This window comes from Passer montanus, unplaced genomic scaffold (assembly GCF_014805655.1).
Source record: "Passer montanus isolate IOZ18808 unplaced genomic scaffold, ASM1480565v1 scaffold18, whole genome shotgun sequence".
In the NCBI taxonomy this organism is placed as follows: Eukaryota; Metazoa; Chordata; class Aves; order Passeriformes; family Passeridae; genus Passer; species Passer montanus.
In genome coordinates this window covers 9,293,685-9,319,472 of record NW_024365381.1, presented here as the reverse complement: position 1 = coordinate 9,319,472, position 25,788 = coordinate 9,293,685, and the positions used below count along the sequence as shown (strand labels likewise).

The 25,788-nt window shown below is 37.6% G+C and overlaps 1 protein-coding gene across 7 annotated transcripts in view; it reads right to left on the bottom strand.

Annotated features, from left to right (window-relative positions):
• Window positions 1-25,788, bottom strand: part of SIPA1L1 (signal induced proliferation associated 1 like 1) — a 201,860-nt gene that overhangs the window by 153,756 nt on the left and 22,316 nt on the right. The window contains exon 1 of one of the 7 annotated variants that reach the window (XM_039704990.1): window positions 10,401-10,438. The exons of the other annotated variants lie outside the window; for them this stretch is intronic. The gene's annotated coding sequence lies outside the window, so the exon portion shown is untranslated. Of the gene's footprint in view, window positions 1-10,400; window positions 10,439-25,788 lie in introns of those variants that run through there. 7 annotated transcript variants of the gene reach the window in all.

The following is a 25,788-nucleotide window of genomic DNA, read 5'->3' as shown; positions in this document are numbered from 1 at the left end:
ACAAGTCAGTTGGGGAAAAAGAAAAAAAACACATCCAAAACAGAACACATCCTTGCAGCATCCCATCTGCTCATCCATTAGTCTTGCAAAAGTTAATGCATTCATTAATAGCAAATTTTAAAAGATGACCACAAAAATATCATACTGGAGACTGGACATGTAAGTATGCATTGTGCAAAACATATGCCAACCCTCTCACAAAAAAATACCTGTAACTCAATAGACAATAGGCAACCATATATATACCCAACTTGAGAAAACCCTCATCAAGTTTTATTTTGCAAACCTGGTCACGGATGTTGTCTATAGCACACCTTTAACACATTCTCTCATTCCTAATACACTGCACTAGTTATTCCTGGCTTGAAATTCTAGTTAAGCTTTGCTGCTGACTCTGTAGGTAAAATTAAACTTTCAGCTAAACTACAAACCTGAACATGTTTTTAAAACTTCTTCCTGTTTGGCCAAATGAAAGCATCTTTGCTTTTGGTCAGCCCTAAATAATTATGATATTATCAAATATTAGGAATTTGGAATGACTTCCAGGTACTCTACTGGAGAAATACTACTTGAAGAAAAAGGCTGCCATTTTATAGGTAGAAATCAATCAAATAATTTAGCTACATGAGTTCTTCCTCTTTTATCCACCTTGACTTCTATTGTACTAACACAATGATATTTAGTCACACATAACAAGAAGTGGTATCAGAGGCGATGCCAAAATCGTATTTACAAGACGAAGTCACATTCACAAAACTATTTCAGGTAAACAGCAATGCATCAATAAAGGAATAAAAGCAAGGAATTTAACTGCAATTGCACTGCAATATTCTTTCTGCTTTACTAAATTGATGGAATACATAATCACCCATTCCTTAAGTACTAATGAGCTCTGTATAATACATTAAAAAATATTCCCAGGATGCCCTAAATCTGCAAACAGGCAGAGATTGCACAAGTTGCCTATAGAAATCCATGTTCTGTATCACAATTCAGAACAGTGGCTATACTGGAAAACATTATCTGCAGGAAGACACTTTGAGCATAAAATCTACCTTTTCAACACTTTATACTGTCTTGTTAAAGCTAGAGCAAGAACACAAAGTCTCTTTTGACCTGAAGGTGTATTTTTTTAATACAATTTGCTTTCAAATTTTTCAAATTAGAAATGCAATACACCAATTTCAACATTGGTGGAAAACCCAACCCCAATCCTAATTCAAAAAACCCACACCTCAGGCATATTGTTTTGTTTTCCCCTTACAAGCATAAGGTTTTGGCCAAAAAAAAAATACTACTAATTACACAAATTGGAAATGAAAAATTTACATTGCAGTCCACAGAAAACATCACCTAACCATGTCTAAAAAACATCTTATGGTGGGTATTTCATGAGAGGCTAAAACCTTCTAACTTGTTTTGCCAATAAAATAGAGCTCTTTTATAACCAACAAACAAAGGAAAATCCCTTTGCCATCCACATCTCCCAGCTGACTTTAGAAATCCTCCAGTTATACGAGTCCAAATGAGCACTGATCTTTTTTGTTTGAAAACAATTTCTGCATATTTCTCAAATGAGAAGATGAAATTTACCAATAAACAGCCTATTTTCAGTGACGCCAAACCGCTCCTGATCCCAGGCATAGGTTCAGAGACAAGTATTGGTCTGCTAGCGAGGCTACCAGAGTCCCCCCAGGATCACCAGGACAGCTATTTGCTGTGGCTCACGTATGCACAGCTGCACCTCTCCCTCTTCCCTCCTAGCTGGCAGCTACACCCAGCCCTGTATAAACAAGATTCAGCTAAACGTCACCGTAGTTAATATTCTGAAGTTTGGGATTCCTGTTTTGTTTTGGGATATTTTATCCTGGTAATTGATTCCAGACTTTCCATTTGTAGAAGATAACTACAGTTTCCTTTTCGGTCCTGTGATCAAGGCAGCTAAGAGTACAAACAGATGAGCTGGGAGATAATTCTTCTCTTCTAAGATAAACTAATGAAACATCAGGAGTAGGAGTTACAAACCCCAGATACTCCCTCAGCATACACCCTGGGTGTGTCCATCACATCAATCAGACCTGGCACTCCCTGTGGCTGCAGTTCAAATTCATGAGCAAAATTGTTGTGGTTGGACAGAAATGAAGAAATAGAGACTGCAATATTCATTTTTCTCATGTGACCCTTAGATTTTGTAGCAAGATAGAGGTGTAGGATATGGTGCATGACTGCGCCTAAAAACTGCACCAGAAAAAATTCCTTTCAGTACACTCCAGAAGTGGAACATGCACGACACAGATCTAATACTGGTTTTGTATTTACAGATCTTGGACTTCAAATAACCAGTATTGCAATCAACTCATACCCCATCCACTTAGCATGGAACCTATTTAGTACTTTTTAGAGTAAACACTTGAGTCACCAAAATCATCACATTCCTTGAGCTATTTTGAATTCCAAACTCCCTTCCTGTCCATGAGAAAAAAGCAAACAAGTCAAAGAGATTAATAAATACAACTTGCACCAAAAATAAACCCAGGCCTAAATATTTAGTGCCTACATTTCACTCTCCTTTTAAAAATGGATATCTCAGAGATTTAAATACCTATTAAAAAATAACTGCTGTGGTCCTTCTAACATCAAAATACTTAAAATCACTATATGTATGAGAATTCTAGTGATCAAACTACAAAACACAGGTAATGGAAGTAAGCAAATAGATGTGAATTGTAATAACCCAAAAAGCAGACAAGTTAATGCTAAACAGTTTGAAGCCTTCAACTTCATATTCTTCCCATGCTATCATATTGTGGATGTTTTTGGCTCCTGTATCACTCGAGTTTTTGCCCCCAATTCTCAGAAACCATGCCTTTCTTCAATTAGGAGTAACCTATGCGTGACCTTATTTTGCTCACAGCCACAAGTCCATAACCATTCTGCTGTATTATTGTAATTTCCTTCTCCTGTGGGCATTTCTGCATTCCTCTGAAGAGGCCTTACAGAGCATTAAGTTCACTTACTCCTGCCTGTGCTATTGCATTGTTTTATTCCTTGTGACAATTAGTAACAGAGAACACACACCTGGAGAAAAGATGCACATGTAGACTGCAGAAGAAACAATGACAGCATTCACTGAAAAGAATGACAAAATGCTTAGAAATTACAAAACTCTTTTAGAAAAGTATCTACAATCAGCTACTCTAAGGTATAAGACAAGCTGGGTTTGGAGATACTAAAGAAAAGGGACAGAGTTTCTGTTGTTTGGTCTTGAAGACTTTAACACCATACAGCTTTAGTTGTTTGAACTGGATACTTCCCAAAACTGTCAGTAAACTATCAGGTAGCCCCCAGCACAGCTACAAATGTTTTAGCATTTAGCCCACAAATAATTAGTTTGCAAAGCATACAGCCCATTGATAACAAAAGCAAGCTAAAATATTTTGAAATGCAAGTGTATGAAGGGAAGTTTCCACAAGAGATGGGAATGCTGCAACAAGGGTATTACATGGCAGTCCTTCTCAAGAGACCCAACATTTTGATATGCAATTGCCTTTACTTGCAGTTCAGAAGAAGATTTCTGAATATCTCCTAGAAAGAAATTTTGCCAAAATGGGAAATCCAACACAACATCTTTATTTTAACTGAAGAAGTGACTGGAACCGTCTAGAACTAAGACACATTTTCTTAAGGAGAAACAAAACTAAACTGCACATTTCTTTTTCCATGGCGTATCCAACACCAACACAAAGGACCTCAAGAAGTCGTCACAGTAAGAAACTCATTCAAGAGGGGAGATTTGACAGTTTTGAGAACTGCCACATTTGGAAAATTACAAAACCTCTCTTACAAGGGGGGGGCATGGGGATATAAACCAAACTGAGGACTATTTTAAATTTCAGACATCCTGTTTTTATGGAAAAATAGATAGTATCAAACAGATAGTTTTACCTCTGACATGATCAACTAACAGTTAAAGATTTAATTACCAGAAAAACTTCCTTAAATTTACCGTCTACATCTCTGGCTTCCAGAAACACAAATAGATGAGAATACAGAGCCCAGTATCACAAGCTTAACAAATCTATAGGATGCAGACTATAAAAACTTTTGCTATACCAAATTAAAGAGTTTTGCCACAGTCACTTTTAAGAGACCAGCTCTAAAAATGAGGTAAAGATAGGATTAAAGCTTCTTGGTTACAGATAGGTTCTGTCACCTTGTAATCAAGGCCCGCATCCAGGCTTGGACACCCACATCTGGTCAAACAGATCTGCTGTCTCTCACTACTTATGTTTCAAAGTTTCAGAGCCCTGCATGTTTCCTGGACTACAATTTTTCCCCACAATATTATCTAATAACTCCCTAGAACTAATAACATTAAATTTACTGCCAAATTAAATATTGTTCCTTAGCTCAACAACTTCCTTTCTCTTGGAATATCTCTTGGCTGTTACCATTGATGTGGTCACACTCACACAGCTCTGCAACCTAGACAGTCTTTACTATTCTCTGTTGCCTACGAAGTCTTTACTATTCTCCTCTGTTGCAAGGGCCCAGTTTACACACAAGAACAGCATCAAACACGAAGAATCAGATGTGACTTTTAGCACTAGTCTAAGGTTAAGAACGGCATTGTGTTGGGACCATCTTCAACCTGACCATTATAAAAATCAAAGAATTGGATGCATGTGAAACAGCAGAGTGATTCTGCAATCTACTGTGAGTCCTTTTCTTCTAACCAACAGACAACTCCTGCTGGGTGGGAACATTCACCAGTCTAGTCATTCCTCAAGAAAGTACAACCCAAAGAAAGAAGCCTGACCTACTAAAATTGGTCTCAACAGAGCATTTCACTGGGACACAAGAAGGAAGCCAATTACTGGGAGTTCACAGCTGGAATGCCATCCATGGTTTTCCACATTCATAGTCTTCAACAGTGTTCAATATGCTCTGACTACCAACCCAGAACACAAACTTAGCACAAATAGTTTTCATTTCTTTAAATACTAGGCATTCCTGCCACTACTAAATTAATACTGGGAGCAATCATCCAAGGAGTAACACGGTATTAGGACAGTGACTCTTTCCAAATAAGTATGCTTAGATCAAAGTTGAGGAAACATTAAATGAATAATTAAGCATATGCTTTTGACATAAGCAGTCTTACTTTGACTGGCTGCTCCATCTCTGTCCATTAAGAGAGACAAGCATCCATCTAGAAAAATTATTAGATGTGGTCAGATGTTAAGTATCAAAGTAAAAGGGGAAGGAGGAATAGTAAATTGAGCAACTGCAAATAAAATAAAACATAGCCTGCATTTTCATGTACCATAACAAGTATTAAATCTTTTCATAACACATACATTTTGCTTTACTGAAAGTAAGGAGTATATGAGGTCACAAAGAATAAAATGAATTCTTCAGGTAAAGTGGGAAGAGTGCTAGAGCACAAGGAATCCTTAACCTTGACAAGTCATTCCACAGGCCATCGAAAATCACTTAGTTCTCCATTGTGGCTTTCCATTTGTGCACCATTTTGAACATAAAAGGATCTGGTGTGACTTTCATTCCCAGCACTGAGCAAACCAATCAACTTCCAAGTTCAGTCCCAGCTACCTTCTCCACAACTCCAATGGATCCAAAGTTCTTCCAAACCTGAAGCCAACAAGCAATACCACAAGAGGTCCAGTGCTATTTACAGGCCCCAACAGTCCTCATTACTCATACAGACCCCAACAGTCTTCATTACTCATACAGAACCAAAATTCTAAAATTAATACAGAGCAACTTGTTTCCTGGACTGGACAGTAAAATGGAACACACAGCTGCAAGCTACCTAGAGAGTCCATAGAAACTTCACCCCTGGAAACTGAGCAACCCAGATTAACTTCATCATAGCACTTGGCTATATGACTATTACAGAGCCTTTCAAATCATTATCCTTTTAACATCTTAAACATCCTCAATTTCCAATGCCCACATGATAGAAATATATTTTCAACAAGCCAAATTTTTCTTTATACTAGCCAGACTATGAGTAAACACATGTGTAATTACACTTAATAACCTACTTGATTTTCTTCAATCAACACTTGGAAAAATACAAATTAGATCAAAATTGTCTTAAGTTTATTGCTACAATCATTAGTTGTAAGTTTTACTACATCAATGGGTTTTCCCAGCTTAAAATTACTGCATTTACTAACAGGTACTTTCTTCATTAGACAACACCAGTAACAACATCCAAAAAACAAGACCAATAGTAGATACAATTTAATTAATATAAAGTGTTGATCAAGATGTGAACAGACAAAAATAAAATCTAGACTTTTTCCTTTCAGGCTCAAGTCATCTGATTTCTATCATAACTAATTAGAAAAGCAACCACTCCTAATTACTTATCTCCACATTAACTGTATTGTAATTCTTCAGTACTAATGAAGCATACATTCTGTAACATACAAAACAGAACCAGACCAAAACAATTCTGGAAAGACGACTTCTGCAGTAAAGCTTTATGTCAAATGGGTACCTTACTCCAGTGCCAAATCACAGTTCTATTTCAGGATGCAACTACGAATAAAACTCTTTGCCTTTATGTGTCACATTTATTATGACCATATACTTCAGCTCTAAGCCATACAAAATTGCATTCAAACTGCAAATTTGTAGGAATAGCCCATACCAGAAGACAAGGATGTTTTGACAGTATTTGCACTCTTAGATCAATGTGGTTGCTCTCAAACCTGAAATAAATCTTGCAGCTGAATGAGAGTGGACCAGCTCTTTCCCTCCTACTCCTAGAACCAGGGAAAAAGTGTCTATTCAACTAGTCTAAGTTTTCTCCAAACAATTAAAATCTCAGCAAAACTTCAGTACTACTAAAAAGTACCGTGTGCCATTACACAAAGACTGTATCATTATGTTGGATTTTGCACTTAAAATCAAGTACAGTGGGGTTGGAACTAAATGATCTTTAAGATTCCTTCCAACTCAAACCATTCTATGATTCTGCTTATAAACCAAGAAAAACTTAGCATTTTAAACAATCACTGTATTAATAAAACTGTACTAGCATAACTCATCTCCAGGTAGGCAGGTGCATACTTGATGAAAAGATCTCATTTATGTTGCCTTTTCTCTTACTTCTGCGACAGATATACACGTGTGTGTGATAATGAAGTGTGTGGGTATATATGTATATATACATATCTCCATCCCAAAATAAAGCAAAAAGTAAATATGCTACCCCTCCCCTGAATATAAATCAATTAGAACAGGAAAGACAGCCAGAGAGGGCTGCGCCACTGGGCAGAAGCATTTTGCTTTCCAAAAAGAAAACAACAGAGAGCAAAGCCATGAGAGATTTAGAGCACTAAAGATCCTAAGAGCACAACTACAGTGCTCTGTATTTCTCCAAGCTGGAATAGAAGACCAGAAGAGACACAGGACAGACATCATAAAAATTTAGAAATAATTACAATTTCAGAAGTGCAAAGGTACATGGCAGATTCTGAAAAGGAAATGCTCCCCCATCTGTGATTCCCAGCACATTTAGCTTAGCTTTATGAAGCTACCTGTTGTGAAGAGTCACTAGAAATAAGAAATGCTCTACTAGGGGTCCTCCTATATATCCAGAGGATGGTACAACCATCCTAAACAAAACTCATAGTAAAGTGTATGCTTTTAGCCATCAGGAATAGCACTGAATTTCCCCTTCTCCTTCACACTTCAATTACTCCTCTCTCCCTCTTCCATGGCATAGTCATTTATGACCTGAACATGGGCATGTTTGTATTTAAAAGGCTCTTCTGCTGAAGGCTCATGAGAAAAATGTTTTATATTATGTCTTAAAGTTTCAAATCACTTTTTCAAGCACCAAATTAACACCACTGGTTCACCTTTTAAAAATATATACCCTTATTTTCAAGTCTCAAGTGAATTAGTAAAACCAAAGGCTCTCTTATTTGACAAAGTTAATTTTACTATATAAACCCTTGTTCCCATGGGTATAAGAGTGAAATACATTAAATGGCCATTCCACTTGGCATTTCTACCTTCACCTTGACCATTAAAGCACAGAATAGAAAGAGCAATGATAACATGTTACTTGAGAAGAACTTCTTTTTATGAGGCTTTTGGTTCAATGGATTTCCTTCATCAGGCATTCTGTTTCTAAAAATCCACGAAAGGGGACTGAAGAGCCATTCAATTTTATTTATTTCAGGTGTCAGCTGAAATGAGGGACCAGATTTGCTTTCAGCTTTGCACAGCTTAGCTTGCAGGTCCAGCCCCAAGAGAGGCTTGGCTATTACTCAAATCCACCCATCAGCAATGACGTGCCCAACTACCTCTCAATGTGACAATGAAATACAAGACATGCATTATGCAGTCACACTGGCAAACACCAGCAGAAGGACATGTGTATGAATAAATACAGCACATCACGATTCTCTCTTCTGGTGAGCTACAAATTCTCATGTAACAAGTTACATGGCCTGACTGTCAAAAAGCAGTCTGTCTTCAGCCAGTCAGGTGGTAAATTAATGCTTTGACACCCCATACCATGCAGATTTCTGCAAGGCTTACAAGGGTTACGTCTGAAGAGTCACAGAGCAATGTGAGTAATGTGAACACCATGCTCAGGAACAACAGCTACATGAAATAGAGATTGTAGCATAAAAGTATTCAGGGTTTTTTTTGTGAAACACAGTACTTAGATTTCTGGAATAAGTATCAAAACATTTCTCAAAGGACATGAAAATTCCCTGTGATCATGATTTTAAAGCACACACAGTAAGAATTAAATACTATTAAATACTCCTATTACCACAGTGCATAGCAAATTAAATAAAAATAGGACCTACTTTGTACTAGGTGCAACAAAAACAAAGCCAGTTCCCGAGATAATTACCTAAACTACTTGTCATACTGCAAGCATTGGGCAATTAATATTGAAACTGTGCTGTCTCTGCCAGAAGGAAAGATGCCATATAGTTAAGGATGTACAAGTTCATCTTCTATTGTGCAATCCCTGTTTGGATTGCTTTTTTCTATCTGATCTGCACCAATTCTATAAAGTCATTTAATTATGCAGTACGCAAATCTCCACGTTTCAGTTGGTTTAATATCTTGCAGTCAGAACCCAGGAATTCATCGTCTCCCTAGTAACACACACCTGATCCAGTAAAGACTCAGGCACAGCAGCACAGGCAGGCAAAAGCAATTTCTGGAAGCAACTTTAAAAATACCTCACCTACTAGCAGAGGAAATCTGCTCCAAATGACTAAACTCACAGCCTCAGGCTTTTAAGCCCCCTCCAATCCAGTCATGCCCAGAAGTGCTTTTTACTAATCTTGAGCCAAATACCACAAGCATCCTTGCTGGCAATGGTAAAAACCAAACTAAACCAACTCTGTAATGACACCAGGAGAGGGGTGAGCAAGGAAGTTACCTAGGGCTAACTCAGGGTATCCCTGAGAGCTATCTCAGCACAGTGTGACCTGGTGGTCCTCAAGCAGCACTGCGCAATGGTAAAAACCAAACTAAACCAACTCTGTAATGACACCAGGAGAGGTGTGAGCAAGTTACCTAGGGCTAACTCAGGGAATCCCTGAGAGCTACCTCAGCACAGTGTGATTTGGTGGTCCTCAAGCAGCACTGCCAAAAGGACCATGCTGCAGGACAATGACATCCTCTGCCCTGGCTGTTAAGCATCATTGCAGCTCCAACTCACAGCCCCATTTCCATACCAGAAGCAGTCATTTACCTCACTTCCCATGTGAGGATGACTCCTGGATAAATGCCAATAAATACTGCTGCTAACATTCAGACAGAACATTCGAGCCTTTAATGCCTCCAGACTTCATCTAACGTTAACTGAGAACAGGGAGGGAGACTGGCAACTCAGCCCAGGGCCACCATGAGCTCAAATGCCATACAACTCATGGTGCCACCTGAAGATGAATTCCTCCAAAGCTAATTCCCCCCCAGGGAAAGATGAATCAGGACTGCAATACAATCAACACATTCAACAGCCCTTGGAAGATATGAGGTTTGAAAAAGAACAGGAACAAAAAATACAGAAAAAATTCAGATGATTTCTGCTTTGTTGCTGGGAAGTCTCACACGGGAGGGGCACAGGCTCCTCGTAAACAAACTCCCTAGCAAAACAGATGTTGTTTAGGGTTTTTTTAATATGCAAATATCTCACCTTTAATCAGTTACAACACATCTTCTAATCAAACTCTGTCCTAATACTCAAAAATTTAGGTTTTTTTCAAGAAACAGGAGAGATTCTTTCATCATCCAGCCAATTAGCAGAGCTGTGGTTTTTTCTTAGAAGACAAAAAAAATTAATTTCCTTCCCAACAACTGGCATACAATTTTTCAGTAAAACTCACAATTCGACTCTATTATTCCAACTGAGGTGTGAGTTTCCCCAAAAAGGGTCCAAAAGAGTACCTGTGAAAGGCAAAATATTGATTATGACCTCCATTTACGATGTGAAAAATTAGCTGTCAGAAGAACACTTAATGAATTAGTTCTGCAAACACAAGAAACATACTCTTTAAAAATTCCAATACTCTGAGTATTGCAATAACAACCTCCTAAAATCATCCCAAGGGCCAAATTATTTTATAAGATTAATTAGTGAAAAATCCCAGTGAACCAATTTTTATATGTATGCAAGAGTTATAAAGCATGTTTTCTTCCTTCTACTATAAGTAGCAGCTGTCCTATTTATCTTTCAGGCTTTTTACTACATACTGGGACTGTTTACACACAAACCCTGACAGAATGGGAGAATTCATTTTTAGGAGACTTAAAATAAGTGAAAAGATTATGTACTTTAACACTTTAAGATAAGCATTGAAAACAGCATTTAAAAATAACTATATAAAACTTCCATGTTTTGAGCTTATCCTCATAAACACTGTTGGTTAATTCCATTTAACTAGAGAGAGGTTACAGTTTGGAAGAATAACAGATTAGCCTACACTTTTAAAAAGTCATCCTTTAAACTTTCAAATATTTGTATTTCATCTCTACAAAGACTTCGCCCTACCTGTTGCAATCTCACACACAGGCCCCTCTGTAAGGCACAACTGCCTGCAAACAAGACATACAAAAATCACACCCATCTGGCAGTCATTTGGCCAAGTGATAAACTCTGAAAATCCTGGTGAAAGAATTTAATGGTTGTACTGCTGCACTTAGATGTGACAGGGATCCCAAATGCCTCGCTTTACTTAAGCAAAATACTCTGCTGGCCCCAGTACCATGAAGGTAGGTGGCACTTCCTTAAAGGTACTGCATAATTTTTAGATACATATTTATGTATATATATTTATCTATACTAGCAAGATCTAGCTATATTTAGACAGTTGTTAACCATAACAACTGAAAAAAATAAAGGTAACACCAGATCCCTGAGTTTTCAGGTACCTGTTGTGACAGAGCTGCAATTCCCTCCTCTCAAAGCTTCAGCATTCCTTTCTACCACCCTTTCTCGGAGAAGACATTTAAAAAAACAAGCTGAATGGAATATCATCAGTTAAATACACACACCTGCCCCCAAACAGATGAAGTCAGATTAATCATAGCCACCTTACCCAACAGTTTGCTATTGCCACAAGCCATAACCTGACAGACAACTTATTTCCTCCCCACCCCATCTTTTTGGGTTATCTTAGCACCAGCCCCAGCTGACCTGCACAGAGTGAAGTCAGACACAGACTAACCTCATGAGAAAGATGAGATATGGAAGCTGTAGTCATGGCAGGGTTTCCTAACTCCCTCATCATGGAGCTTGATACATATAGGAAATAGATTAACACTGGCTTCTCAGGTATCACCTGACAAGTAAACCTGTCAGACTCCAAAAAGCACATAACACACACAGAAAAAATGAACCGACATATGCAATGCTTACACATGCAGGCTCAAAAAAAAAACTACCAACAAGTACATAGCAATGGTTTGCAAAGCAGAAAGCTAAAACTGTACAAGCCCAACTTTCACACTTTGGGATTTAAGTCATCCTTAAAAAGAGAAAGTTTGAGTTATTTTCAGGGGTCACAAACGCAATGTTTTCCACACCCTGAGTCTCAGGCTTTTGTTCTGATAGGAGCTTCAGCTTGGTGTTTAATAAAAAGAGCTGTACATTTTAATGAAGATAAAATAGTAACTTTTCATTTCAAAACATAGCAAAAGACTATTACACCAAATAAAAAGAAGTAACAAATTTTCCAAATGGGCCCCAAGAAAGTCTTTTAACAGTGAAGAGGAAAACTGACATGCTAAAATTATATCAATACCAACCATGTTGCTCATGATGATGATCTAATCTTTCCCTGCTAACATGTAACAAATATTTCATTTTTTTAAAAGCCCATCTGGCAGATTTTGGTAGACATGAATTTTGGCCTATGAAAGAACTCAAGTTTACAAGGAAGCACATCTCTCAGTACAAACAATTCCATTTAAATCTGATGATTTCTCATCATTACACAAGAAGTGTAAAACCATCTGTTGCATCTCATTGCTTTTGTTCCCTGGCTGTATAGCATTGACCACAACTGCCCAAACTGAAGTTTATGGTCTTCTATCAAGCAGCTAAAACACAGAGTTCTTTTCTGCTACTGTTTTATAAAATATGTTGGTTATGTTGAACTTCATGAAAGGAAAAAAGTACAAATATTCCAAAACAGATTTTACTGTCAAGTTGCTAAGACTGTGAATAATTTTCATATGATAATGTATTTCCTGACCTTTGTCTTACTTCTGCCTAACCTGGACCTGCCCATCCAAAAATAACTGCAATTCATTTGTTTCCAGTGTGATACACAATCCCTTTGGTATCCAAACATCAGTTAGACTTAAGCAATCTTGAATATGTTAGTTGACAAAATTCAGCACTGTAGCTCTGTTGGCTAACTAAAGCAAGCTTATATGAATTTCTCCTTTGCTTCCCAGAAAATTAAAAAACATGGAGTAAGAAAGCCAAGAACTACAATGTAAATGAATAAGCTACTAAAATACTTCAATTTCACATAATTTATTCCTGTTACAGCTTAAAAACTAGCAAGTGTCAGGAAGAAGGCAAAAAGCCAGTCCAATGAAACAAAGTGACAAAATTCCAATTGTCTCTTGGCCACCAGTCTCTGAACTTTGGCACTAACAACTGTACAGCGACTGGAAATATAAATTGGTAATTGCTGTTGGTCTCTCTATTAAACAACTCCGAAATAATCAGCCAGATCTTTCATCAAGAATTAATGGACCTTTTGTTTTCTGTAATTATTGTACATCTTGTCCTGCCACAAAAGATTTTCTTACTATAGCAGGCCTACATGTTTTCACAGCAAAGCCATCGCCGCATTTCAATTCCAGCAGGAATAGACTGTGTCCATCACAGATGAATGTACTGATCATTTCAAAAGAAACTAGTCTTATGTCCTACTGCAGCACAGAACAAATTTTAAATTGATCAAAATGTCAATCTACCCTTGAATTTCACCTCCAACTGAAAGAAGTACACCCTCCTCACCCTTTAACCAGGCAGGCAGTAACAAAGAAAAAGCAGGTCTTGGCACTCCACTAGTAATATAATGGACAGGTTTTAAGGAAGGTTTGAAGCTCATTAAAGAGAAAAATAACCCTCTTGTTGCTGTTGCCCCTTTATCACAACCTGAAAGACAGACATTGCAAACAAAGCTTGCTTTACAACAGCCATACCTTTACAGTCTCATTTACCCCTGCTTTCCTCATACTCTCTTTTTTGTTGCAATTTCCATTTAATTTTTTGCAGTTACTTGAAAATTCTTACTTCATCTTTTTATTTTCCTTTGGTAAGAGATATGTTCATTGCAAATTCTATGTATTGCAACCTATATATTCCAAATAAGCAGGAAGGTGCCTTTCATACTATAAAGGCCTTCAAAAATATTTCTGTATACATAAAATATGGACTCTTGGTGGGGGAAAAAGCATAATGTCTCTTTAATGCTAAATTATTTTTTGACAATTTTAAGTGCTCTGAAGAAAGAGTACAAAAAAAATGCCAATGAAACATTTTCACAGACGTAAGTCTAACCCTGTAATTCAGATTTTTCTTAACTAAATCACATCTGCCTATTGGCCTCTACTTCACCTGCAATTCATGCTCCAATTACAGGATTTCAACCTTTATCCAAACACTCTTTGAGAAAGTCTGTGAATCTGTGCCACTGTAATGCAGCTGAACATTTTACAACCAAACCAAAATGCATTTCACTCAAACAATTCTCATGTGCTAAGGAAGAAGCTGAAAGGTTTGGTTTTGAGGGGATGGTTCTCGTTTTTCCAAGAGATTCACATACTTGTTGCTTCATTTCTTCAGTATATATTAGTTTGTACTAATAACACCTCTGAAGAGCAAAGTCTTGTTTTTCTCACAAGTTTCCAATACAACTGTGTTCCCATAAAAGTGATGGCTCTCCATTACTACTTCTCATTATATCCCAGCATTATTATCGACAAAAACTGCAAGCATCAGACTACATGTTTGCTAGCCACCTTCATTCAGCTGACAAACTACATGTTTCTCTGACAACTCTTGCCAAGATAAGGGCTCCATGGTCAGAAGCTTGGCAGAGAAGTTTCTAACTTCCCTCACTGGCTTATGCCTCCAGCATGTTATTTGCACCTACTAGATTCCTTTTTTTTTTTTTTTTTAAGACCAGAAGTCAAAACCCAGAGTTCTGGATGAAATTCACCTACTGCTCTTATTTGGGATAGCCCATGTAAATCAACTGCACTACCCTGTAGGATGCCATGGATGGTGGAGCAGCCATTCCCAGGTCTGCTGTTTTCCTCTGGCCAGCTCCTAGAGCACAGTGTCCTTGGTCGTCCTAAGGAAGTCTATCCACCATACCTCCAACAAGCTGCCATCCAAAGTCCACATCTGTCATCTGCCAGAAACACCTCCTCAGATTAATCACTCAAATTACTTTTCTGTTGCAAAAAGAGCTGGGTGCATGTTAAATGCAAAAGCAGTTAAAAGAACCTGCAGCCAAGAGGTTACTGGGATGATATGTAGGTCAGAAAAAAATGGGGGGAAGGAGGATATATAGGTGTCTAAGGTTAAAAATGCCTCAGTTTTAGACTTAAAAGGGCAGAGTATTGCTCTACAGTGTTATGAAATTAAGTAACCAACACTGAAAAGCCTGCAAACAATTTCACCACTTACTGGTGTCTTGAAAAAAGGAAGGAAGGAGTAAAAAAGCAGTAATTTTTCATGGATTGAGATGATAGACACCGACTGCAAATTTAGTAAAAACAAAACATAGGAAAAACTGGGTTTTTTTTACACAAACCAAATCAACATAACTAGTCCAAACTACCTACCTTAGACTTTTTCATCCTCCTGTTTTAAAAAAGGGCCTGTTTCTCTAGTGTTTTGTTATTGATCTGGAAGAGGTAATGACTAAGGGGAAAACAGCAGAAGAAATTATATTTAAATATAAAGACAGCATATGAAAAAGGCTGGCAATGCAGTTCTTCAAGCATTGTAAAAGAACAAAGCCTTAAGTTTTCTCCTCCTACCCTTTATTATTCTGTGTGATATAATCATGCTGCATACAGTTATTAATCAAAAGCTTCTCAAAGCTTTTCACAAACATCTAGTTAGGCCTTACAAAAGAAACAGTAATTTCCATCATTCCAAACAAGACTTACAGACAGGGACCTGATCCAAGGCAATGCCATGTCTCAACCAGAACCTGTGCATCTACACTGTTGTCACTGCTGTCCAGTCCAGCACACACCTCTGTGTCCTTTTGGGTCTTTTCATAGCTCTCAAAACATTTACCATATACATTTAAACATACACTTCATAACAATTTACCAGACCAATCTAACTGCAGAAAAACTGTTGTTCAAATGAGCTGGAGGGTTTCCTTTGTATTACAACCAAAGCATATTACACAAAACACTCTAATTACATCTAACAACAGTGCTGCTAAAAGAAGCTCTTCACCCCAGGAACAAACATTAAGCTATGCAGAAACTAAACATTCCACAAAGCACAGGAGTTTCATTTGAAAAGAAAATTAAGATTTCAGCCCCTTCCTGTCCTTAAAGGCACACAGAGTGAAAATATACCTGTATAACAAATATAAACGCAAGCTCCATTTCAGCAATAATCTGACTAATATTTGAGACATTTAAATATCACTTCTGACCATTATATGAACCATTCTAATTAACTAACACTACATAAAATTAGTAACTCGTAACATCAAATCCATCTCCTGACATGGGAAAACAGTAGGAGACAAAAGATGTATTTTGAAAACAAAGCACTTTGCTTTCTTCCTTAGACATGCTATTGTCAGATCTGCATATAACAAAGCGACCTTGGTTGCCACGTTGGATGCTAAAGAGCAGGCATTTGAAAAAGAACTTAGGGCTGAAAAGGAGAAGGGAAAAAAACTAACCAAACCTCACTGTGCAAATCCATGTCCTAGACAAACTTCTTTGTACACAGTCAGTGTAGCTGGAGATATTAATATCCCAAAGCACTTGCTTTCAGGCAAGGATTTGCCCTTAGTAAGCTCGGTCTCACTTATAAGGGCAGGCTGGGACAAGAGCCAAGGCAGCCTCAGCCAGCACTCACACAATCACAGCTGATATGGGGAACATGGGAGGGGGAGATGTTGGGTGGCAGGATAAGCACAGGCCCTTTTTCAAACATGCCTTTGGTCTGTCTCAATATAATGTTTTATGACAATTTGGGAACTCACACTGCCTTGGAATGAACCAAAAGGTGTAGACACCTCTCACCTACACAAAGGTATAAAATGAAGAATTGTAGGGTAATGCTAATGAAAGTATGCAACCAACAGTTTGAACCACTTATCATCCTTCCACCTTCATAAAGCTTGCTGAAGACAGGCAGAATGTCTACAAAAAGCCTTATTAGAGACTAACTCCCCTTCTCACTGTTCTATCATGCTTTATAATTTTAAAAAACCCACAAGCCCAAAAGTAATTTACCAGATATTAAACCTGAAATTAAAAGGCAACACCTTTTTCTTTATGCTGAGCTGACAAAGAAGGTGAACAAACAAGTAAAACTTAAAAAAAAAACCATAATAAAATTCAAAACATCACACTCTATTCCAAGCTATTACTAAATAGCAGCTGAAGACACAAGGAATACCTTTTATAAGAAATTAAAATGCAGTTACAACAGAAGCCATAAGAAACTCAAGGAAATAGGAAATCTTTACGGACATCTCAGAGCAAGGCAAGCATCCAATCCTTAAGTCACTCCTCACTGCTCCTGATCTATTCAGGGCAGAGTCCCACAGTACATGTAGAAAATGCAAACAGCCAGTTACGAGTTAGGTACCACACAAAGGCAAACCTCCTGCCTCCAGCTCCAGAACAGGCAGTAGCTTTGAGGGCAAGCAGTCTGTTATGAATACTTTGGGGGGGGAAGCTACTGGCCTCCTTGCACACCAACACAGAGACCAGATAACTCTGGATATAGCCCCTCTGTTCCACACCACCCAAAAGTCACTTGAGCATCTTTAGCCCCATGACAAAAGAAAGCCCTGGATCCTCCTAAACTCAGAGACAAAACTGAATTCCTAATGCAACACAGCATTCAACATCAATGACTGAGCACATTTCATTGCCTTTTTTTTTAAACTGAAGAACACATCATCTTCATTAATCCAGTTCTGAGCATCTGCACCAACTTCACAGAAACACTCATTTCCATACTCTGGAAAATTGTTGGGGCTTTTTTTAAGATATTAATTTAGAAATCACACAATTTCTATTTCAGTATCAACCACAACATTTGATTATCTAAGGAGGTGAACAAACAAACTTTAGCAATTTACTTTAGAAGTAATTTTATGGTTTTTAAATGAATATGAATACTAAGGGAGACTAAGTCAAATTCCCCTTCATAATTACTCATTTCTATGAACATGTGTTGACATTTTTCCACATATGGCTATTTTTTCTAAAGCAGAATCAGAAGCTAAATTTCACATAAATGACTTAAACTGTTTCCCAGCACTCATGCTTTTTAATCTTATCTCTACCAGACATAGGATTGCAAGATTTTCTGATAACCACCCACTTGGAATGAAGGGATAGGGAAACCAACACAAATTCAGAGATATTCTGCTCTTCTTACTTTCCAAATGAGCATACTTAGTTCCTAAAACAGCTCTACTAAGGAATAGGAACATAACTTTTTTTTTAAAAAAGCACAAACATGAAAGAAGGAAGATATACATTCAACGTTATACCACAACAGTGTAACACCTCCTAGTCCCAGTCACACAGGACCCCTACAAAACTGGGACTCCTTCCTTTAAAATATGTACAAGCTGTTTAATCCTCATTACACCTTTCTGCCCACAGCTGATGCACACCCCATTCTGAATAACCCTGCCACATGCATTTCAGAAATACTGCTAACTGCACTGACTTCCAGCTTCAGTGCAGCTCTCATTTAAAACCATTTGTAATAAGGAACAGTCCAATCACTCACTATCATCAAATCTCTTAATCATAAGATAAAGCATGAGAATATTAAATGCAATACCATTCACAAAATTGATGAGAAAGGTTGGCAATCCACAAGCGTAAACAACCACAGGACATCCTTTCTGTAAGGAAGCCAAGGGACAAACAAGTTACACAACGCATTTTACAGAAAGCAACAAAGAGAAGGCACAAAACAATAAATCTTTCACGGAGTATAGGAAGCGAAACAAAATAACAAACTGGAATATAAAGAAAAGAATTAATTCAAGATGCAGAAAATGTTGTTTTGAAAGCAATTACAATTTTGATACTATCTTTTTACGTTACTTTTACTCTAATACATCCCTTCAAAAATATACTCCAATCAGCATGAAATAGGAGAGCTTTCATGCAGATATACTGTATCTATCACTATTTTAAAATTAAGAACTTTTTTTTTTACTTCAATTTCATAGGCCTTGTCAGCCAATGGAGCACTGTATTAAAAATTTTTCTGTATCGTATTCATATCGTATTCATTAAAAAAAAAATACACCAACTTATCTAAGTTCCCTGCTTTTTGGAAATAGTGACCAGATGCAGAAAAGAAGTTAATGCAACAAAACTGCAAAAAATTGTTCAGATTGTTTTTATAAAGGAGAAAAAGGAAGGCAGGCAGGCAAAGCACTATTCAGAATTGGAAAGCTTTTCTAGAAAGATTTCATAACACAAAAACTAATTAGGCTAAATTTTTATATATCCTGATTATTATATTAAGATGATTTGCAAGGGCAAGTTTCAACACCATCATTAACAGTGACATACTGAAATACAAAAATTTCACTACTCTGTTGGAACCATCCAACACTGCAGTGATTGACAGAAGATGCAGTCAGCCACACAACCTCAATCCTCCCTTGTGTCCACACCAACATGAATAACTTTGCTGCTCTGGCTGAGAAGCAAAAATAATCCAGAAAGTCAAAACCAAAAAAATCTGTGCACATCCATGAGCTTCTGTAATTCACTGTATATGCCCATCTATTAGTGCTATTGCAAGAAAGGTAAGTAGAATGCTTCAGCAGAAAAATATAATGTGGCAGCAGTGCAATTTTGGCCCTGGTTTACCTTAGGCTGAAACCAAAGAGCTACACAGGACACTCTCAAACTGCAGGCACTGTGGGAGTTGACTTCTGAACAAGAAACACCTTTAAAGAATATCTGGAATAAGTCAATTCTGTAACTTATCACCAAGATTAATTCTCATTTTCAATCCAGGTTTTCAACTTAATTTTAGGACTCTTCACCAAATTTTAACTGAATTGCTTTTTTGCTCATGGTTCCAGAGAAATTCATTTCCACGAGGGAAATCACAGAATACTCTTGAGCTGGATGTGACCCACAAGGATCATTAAGTCCAACTCCCGGCACCACACAGGATCCCCCCAAGAGTCACCCTGTGTCTGACAGCATTGACCAAATGCTGGCTGAACTTCCCTGGGGAGCCTGTTCCAGTGCCCAATCACCCTCTGGGTGCTGGTGAGGAACCTTTTCCTGACATCCAACCTAAATGTTCCCTGACACAGCTTCAAGCCTTTCCTTCAGGTCCTGTCACTGGTGGTCACCACAGAGAAGAGATCAGTGTCTGCCCCTCCTCTTCCCCTCACAAAGGGAATCTGTATCAGACAACTGTGTAGTAGGAAACAGGGCATTTACTGAAAACATCATGTTCTCAGACATCTCAAATCCCATTGCATTAATGAAAAAAATTATTTGCCCTTCACTGTCCTTTCTGCTCACAAAATATAACTACCTTATACAATTGTCACAAAACTTCAGGACTAAGAACACAGTTACTTAAATATTATTCCCTCCTGAGATAGAAAGCCAAACTCTGAATTGCAAAGCATCTAATACCTCTAAAATTCCTCTTAAATACAGTAGCCAAAACTTGGAAAATTTGCTGCTTGCTCAGCACACTATCAAAATGGTTAATCTTGTTCTCTTTTAGAATGGAATCACCCACAAATCTCAAAACATTCTGGAAAAGGTATTAAGTGTCCAAATGTGAAACTACACCACAAACTGTTGGTTTTTATTTTGCACCAGTTCTACACTGAAAGACTTACTAATTTTTTTTTAAATAACACACTCTGTGTTGTAGTTTTTTCCTTCTACTTTCTGCAGCTTAATCCTGGCATCAAAAAATTTCAACCAAAGGATGGCATTCATGCTGCCAACAAACATACAGCTTTTGGCAGGCTACAGAGAAGTCAGTGCTTCTCACAGAGCAGCTCTGTGCTGTATAGAGGCTGATGCCAGTAAAATATTAGCCCAAACTGAAGTCTATTACATAAAATATATGCAAGCATCAGCATCCATTCCACGAAAATTCATTTCTCTTGATATGTTACAATGTCTTTAAAGGCCTTATAACTAAACATAAACAAATGAAGTACTGAGTTTGTCTCTACATTTCATTTGAAACTGGAAAAAAAAAAACCACTAAATAGAGAAAATAAAAAAGCACACATGGGAGAGCACAAGCAAAGATAGCCTAAAGACTCCAAGGCAAGATATTACTCTCACATGCCTTTAAGTAATTACTGCTTTCTAAGCTCTTTGTCTGTCCTTTGACATTGGAAACAGATGAGGAATTGTATCTCAAGCAGAAAAACTGCTTCATATGAAGGATAAAAAGAACAGCACTGAAGGTCTGTACATTAATTGTTTTCACTCATAAATGCATAGTAAGCAACAGAAGTTTTTCAGTTCAGCTCATCTTCTGCAGAGTAACACAGTCCGTAGCAGGGTACATGAACATTAAATGAAACACAGTAAGAGATGCACTGTCCTCTTTTCCCAGTTCCTCAAAAGCTGATTCCCTGAAATCCAGTACTTGTGACACAGCTGCAAGCTTAACTCATACCTCAAGCTATTAGATGGACTTTGCTGCTCAGATTTCTATGGACAGATATCTTCAGGAACTAATGGACTTGTTCAATCAGATTCATTAACCAGTCATGAGAGTAAATAACCTTTATAGGAACTGTATGCAGCAACTCTTCTGGACTACAAGGACCACAGGCACCCTGAAAAATGCATATACACATACATGGTTATGTACACTTATAATAGTATACTTAATAATAATGTAGAAGCTGGTCTTAGTGGACTGATGTTTAGCACATGAACCAAGTTCTAATGTCATTTTGCATCACTTCTTGTTCCTCTAATTTTTTAATAGAAACTGACCAAAAAAAAAAAAAAAAGCACATTCTCTTTGTTAAATGAACTCTGATGCTTTAAACTCCAGATTTTTATGCACTTGTAAGTTGACCAAATCAGGATGAAAAAACTATTTGGCTCCAAGAGATCTTCTACCCCTGATTTATCCTACAAAGTAAAAAAAAAATACCATGCAAAACACAGGTCTGTGCTCCCCACAAAGAAGAGGCAAAGAGTTATAAGCTAGAGCAATAAATAAAAGCTCAAGGCATATGTTCACGGTCACCACAATTGTATTACACATAAAATCAGCCTTCTGCTCATTATCCATGTAGGACTCTCATCAAGTCAAAATTTTCTATTATAAATACCTGTGTATTTCCATACATTATTTGCGTGCAATTATTCTGGCATCAAGTAGATTTAAAAAGTCATAGCACTTTATGAGGTCATCTTTATGGTTATGGATTATCTCTTTTTAAAGAGTAGTGAAAAGCTGTTCTTTCACACAAGGCAACAGTAACAGAATTTATTTTAGTTCATGTAACTTCAGTCACGTAATACATCACAAGTCTTGTGTTTGGCATTTTTCAACACCAGAGCCCAACCAGAAATTTATGTATTATCTAGAAGTCTCAGAGAAATAATTCTAAAGGCAAGCAGACTAGAAATATTCTGAGCATCTCCCCCTTACTATCTGAAACATAACACGGTATCATTCAAATAATCTCAAAATCTAGTGCAAATGATTATTTCACATTACTACACTGGCTCTCAAATTCTGCCTGTTAAGATACCTCTCCAAATAGTACATCCCTGACAGCCAGCCACTGGAATACTGACAGGTCTAAAATATGCTTGTGTATTTGCAGCATACTGATTTACCTTGCCAGTGAGGGGGCAAGGAAGAAAGTACAGGGAAGGCAGCACCCTGCGAGACTTCCCCACCACCTGAGCACAGGCAACAGGCACCCAGAGCTGACCCAGCTCTACCTCAGTACTATATACACAGTAAAACTTAACTGAAGTCACACTTTTTATTCATCAGTTTAAAGTGTTCAAACAAAAGAACCTGTTAAGAAAAGCTGAGATTTACAGTTCTTGTTCCTTTCAAAAATGTCATTAAATCAGCTTCTTATTACACAGCAACATTAAGGAACTGTTTACAAATCAAAAATGTACCTCTGTAAGCATAGCAAACAAGTCAGGGTGTGGTTGCCTCGAAATTGGCAGGGAACTTTTGTCTGTCAAATATTTCCAGTTCTACCGTGCAGCAGCTTGGGTTTAAGGCAGCATAATGCAACAGGTTAGAAGGCATTCAGAGCTCTCATGGCATTGCCACAACTGCAAGGTGTGCCTTTTGGCTCTTCTGCAGGTACTCGTCACTGGTCACCTCACTTTGCTCACCTGTTCAAAGGAAAACACCCATCATTTCTTTACAATGTGGTACGTAGTAAAGCACCCTGACCTCCACAAAGAGAAGTCCAAGCATTTAGAATTTGCTGAAGAACCAGTAAGCACACAAAAACTATTTGATGCAATACATCTGGAAAGTTCAGCAACATACACAGAGTTTTAGGAGAAGATTAACATCTCTCATTGAAGGGTCTTAAAGAAGCCAAACCCTTACAGAATGAGGGCAACAAATAACTTACAAATTACTACTGCTCAACAAATACAAAGTTGGAGAAAAGCAGCAGCAGTAAGCTTTTTTAAATGGTGACCCAGGAATTGGAAAAGAAAGGAAGAGAATGATGCACTGATAACCTTCCACAAGGAGATACACTTATAAATATGGATTAAACTGACAGCTATAGAAACTTTCATAAACTTTGTTCTGACTGGATATCAAACTTCTTAGCTTTACAATCTTGTCTCAAAATCACTGTGGACAACCACAGAAGGTTTGGACAGCAACTAGCTGATTATGAACTAAAATATTAGATTAAATCCATTACTCATAAATGTAACAGAATGAAAAAATAACCTCAAGTGGTAACAACTGAGATAGTTTAGAATAAAAAATAAAAGAAAAGTCATTGCCCCATCAACCTACCACACATTGTTCAAAAAGACAGAGGGACCAGAGAAAAGTTACAAATGGACACAGCTTGTCTTCCATACAAAAATTACAGATAATTATGGCCTTGGAGGCATTAGAAAGAGCTAAAATCAGCAACATAAGCAGGAAATAGCTACCCATTGTATACAAGGATTGGTGAAATCTCAGTAAGATAACCAGACTTTAGGAATTCAAGAGCAATTTTCTTCCCTACAATATACAATTGTTACCACAGGACAAGATCAAAATCAGAATTATAGTGTTACCTCCAACGCTGGCAGGTCTTAAACCAGTATAACATTGTGAAAACTGCTTGTAGCATCTCATATATGGCTTGTAATAGCCTCTTACAGTTTTCCTTTAATATTATTTGAAAAAAAAGGGGGGGGGGGGGGGAAGATGTGCAACATACACCCTGCAGTGTTTAAGGTTTAGCTTTACATCCTCAAAACTGATATGTGTAAAACAGTATTCATTAATATGTATCTAAGTCACTCTTAAAAGAACTGTTGTTCTATCCTTTTTCAGTAGGAAAATGCAGCATTTCCTGAATATCATATCAACCCAAAGGTTTAGACACCATTTGGAACAGAGGAGAAGGGAGAATGTCACAAGGGTCACAAATGAGTAATCTGAAACGACAGGCTACAGCAAGGTTGAACAAACTGCTTCATTAAAGAGCCCCTAAAAATCTGAAATAAATCACTACACATTCCTGTATCATCAGAAGATTCCTATTAGGCAGAAATATGCACATAATTGGGAAAATAAAAAGTTTTTAAAATAAAGCCTGTGATAACAAAAAGTTACAAGGTTTTGTATTTTTTAATGCACTTCAAAGGTCCTATTCAATCTTCAAAAACATCTCTTATTTGTAAGCACATAATGTAAGATTATGCAATTGCATTATGGCAGTCTCAAAATATTATGTGCTGAAAACACCAAAGCATTTACAGGCAATGCTTGCCAAACAGCCATTCCATCAAAACCACGACTCAACCACTACTTGAGCTAAACTTGTTTGAACCAGACCGAAATATAGATGTAAAGTATATTCATACTAAATTGCAACACAAATTCTAGGAAAACAAAAATAACACACCTGTTGGAATACACACACAGAAGCAATCTGCCATGCAGAGACCTGCCAGTGACACAGATTTGAAAGAGGAGACAGGGACAAAAAAAAGTTAAACCTTATGTTTTGTAACAGGAGCATACAGAAAATCCATAAATTCCTCAGATCTGACATGGTATAGCTGGGAACTGCACTGAGAAATGAAAGGAGTGACCCCCTCCCAATCCCAACAGAAGAAAAAAACCCAGAAAAACAGAAACTAAGGGGTCTGTCACCTATAGATTTTGAGTACAGTTTAAAACATAACTAGATTATTCTCATACACAACAGCTGTGTATGGTGTTGTGAAAGAGACTTTGTCTCATCCCAGTTTCTAGTGTCCAAAACAAGCAACAACAGTCTCAATTAACATCCTAATTGCAGAAGGATACAAAATCAAAAGAAATACTGAAGTATTGTTGTGGCTGTGAATTCTCTCAGAATGAGACAGCAACTGCATTATACTCACAAAGCTGCATTTCTTACAACGTGTGGTGTGTTGTGGCTGTGAATTCTCTCAGAATGAGACAGCAACTGCATTATACTCACAAAGTTGCATTTCTTACAACGTGTGTTGTTCTTCTTCTTCTTTTACAGACAAAAGTTATACCAGCTCTTTAAAAATGTATTTCCTAGCTTTGCTGGCCTTCAGAGAAGGCAACATATAAGCACCTGGAAACACCAGAAGTTACAACACTACTTTTAGGATGTGACTTCATGAGCAAATTTTTAGTGCAGATAATTGCCCCTCTCCTGTCTTCTCAATTTTAGGTATGAGGAGGAGGAGGACTGAGACAGCAATGTGACCCCATGCCCTGTGCAGCAGTGACATTACATGGGAGGGGGCCCC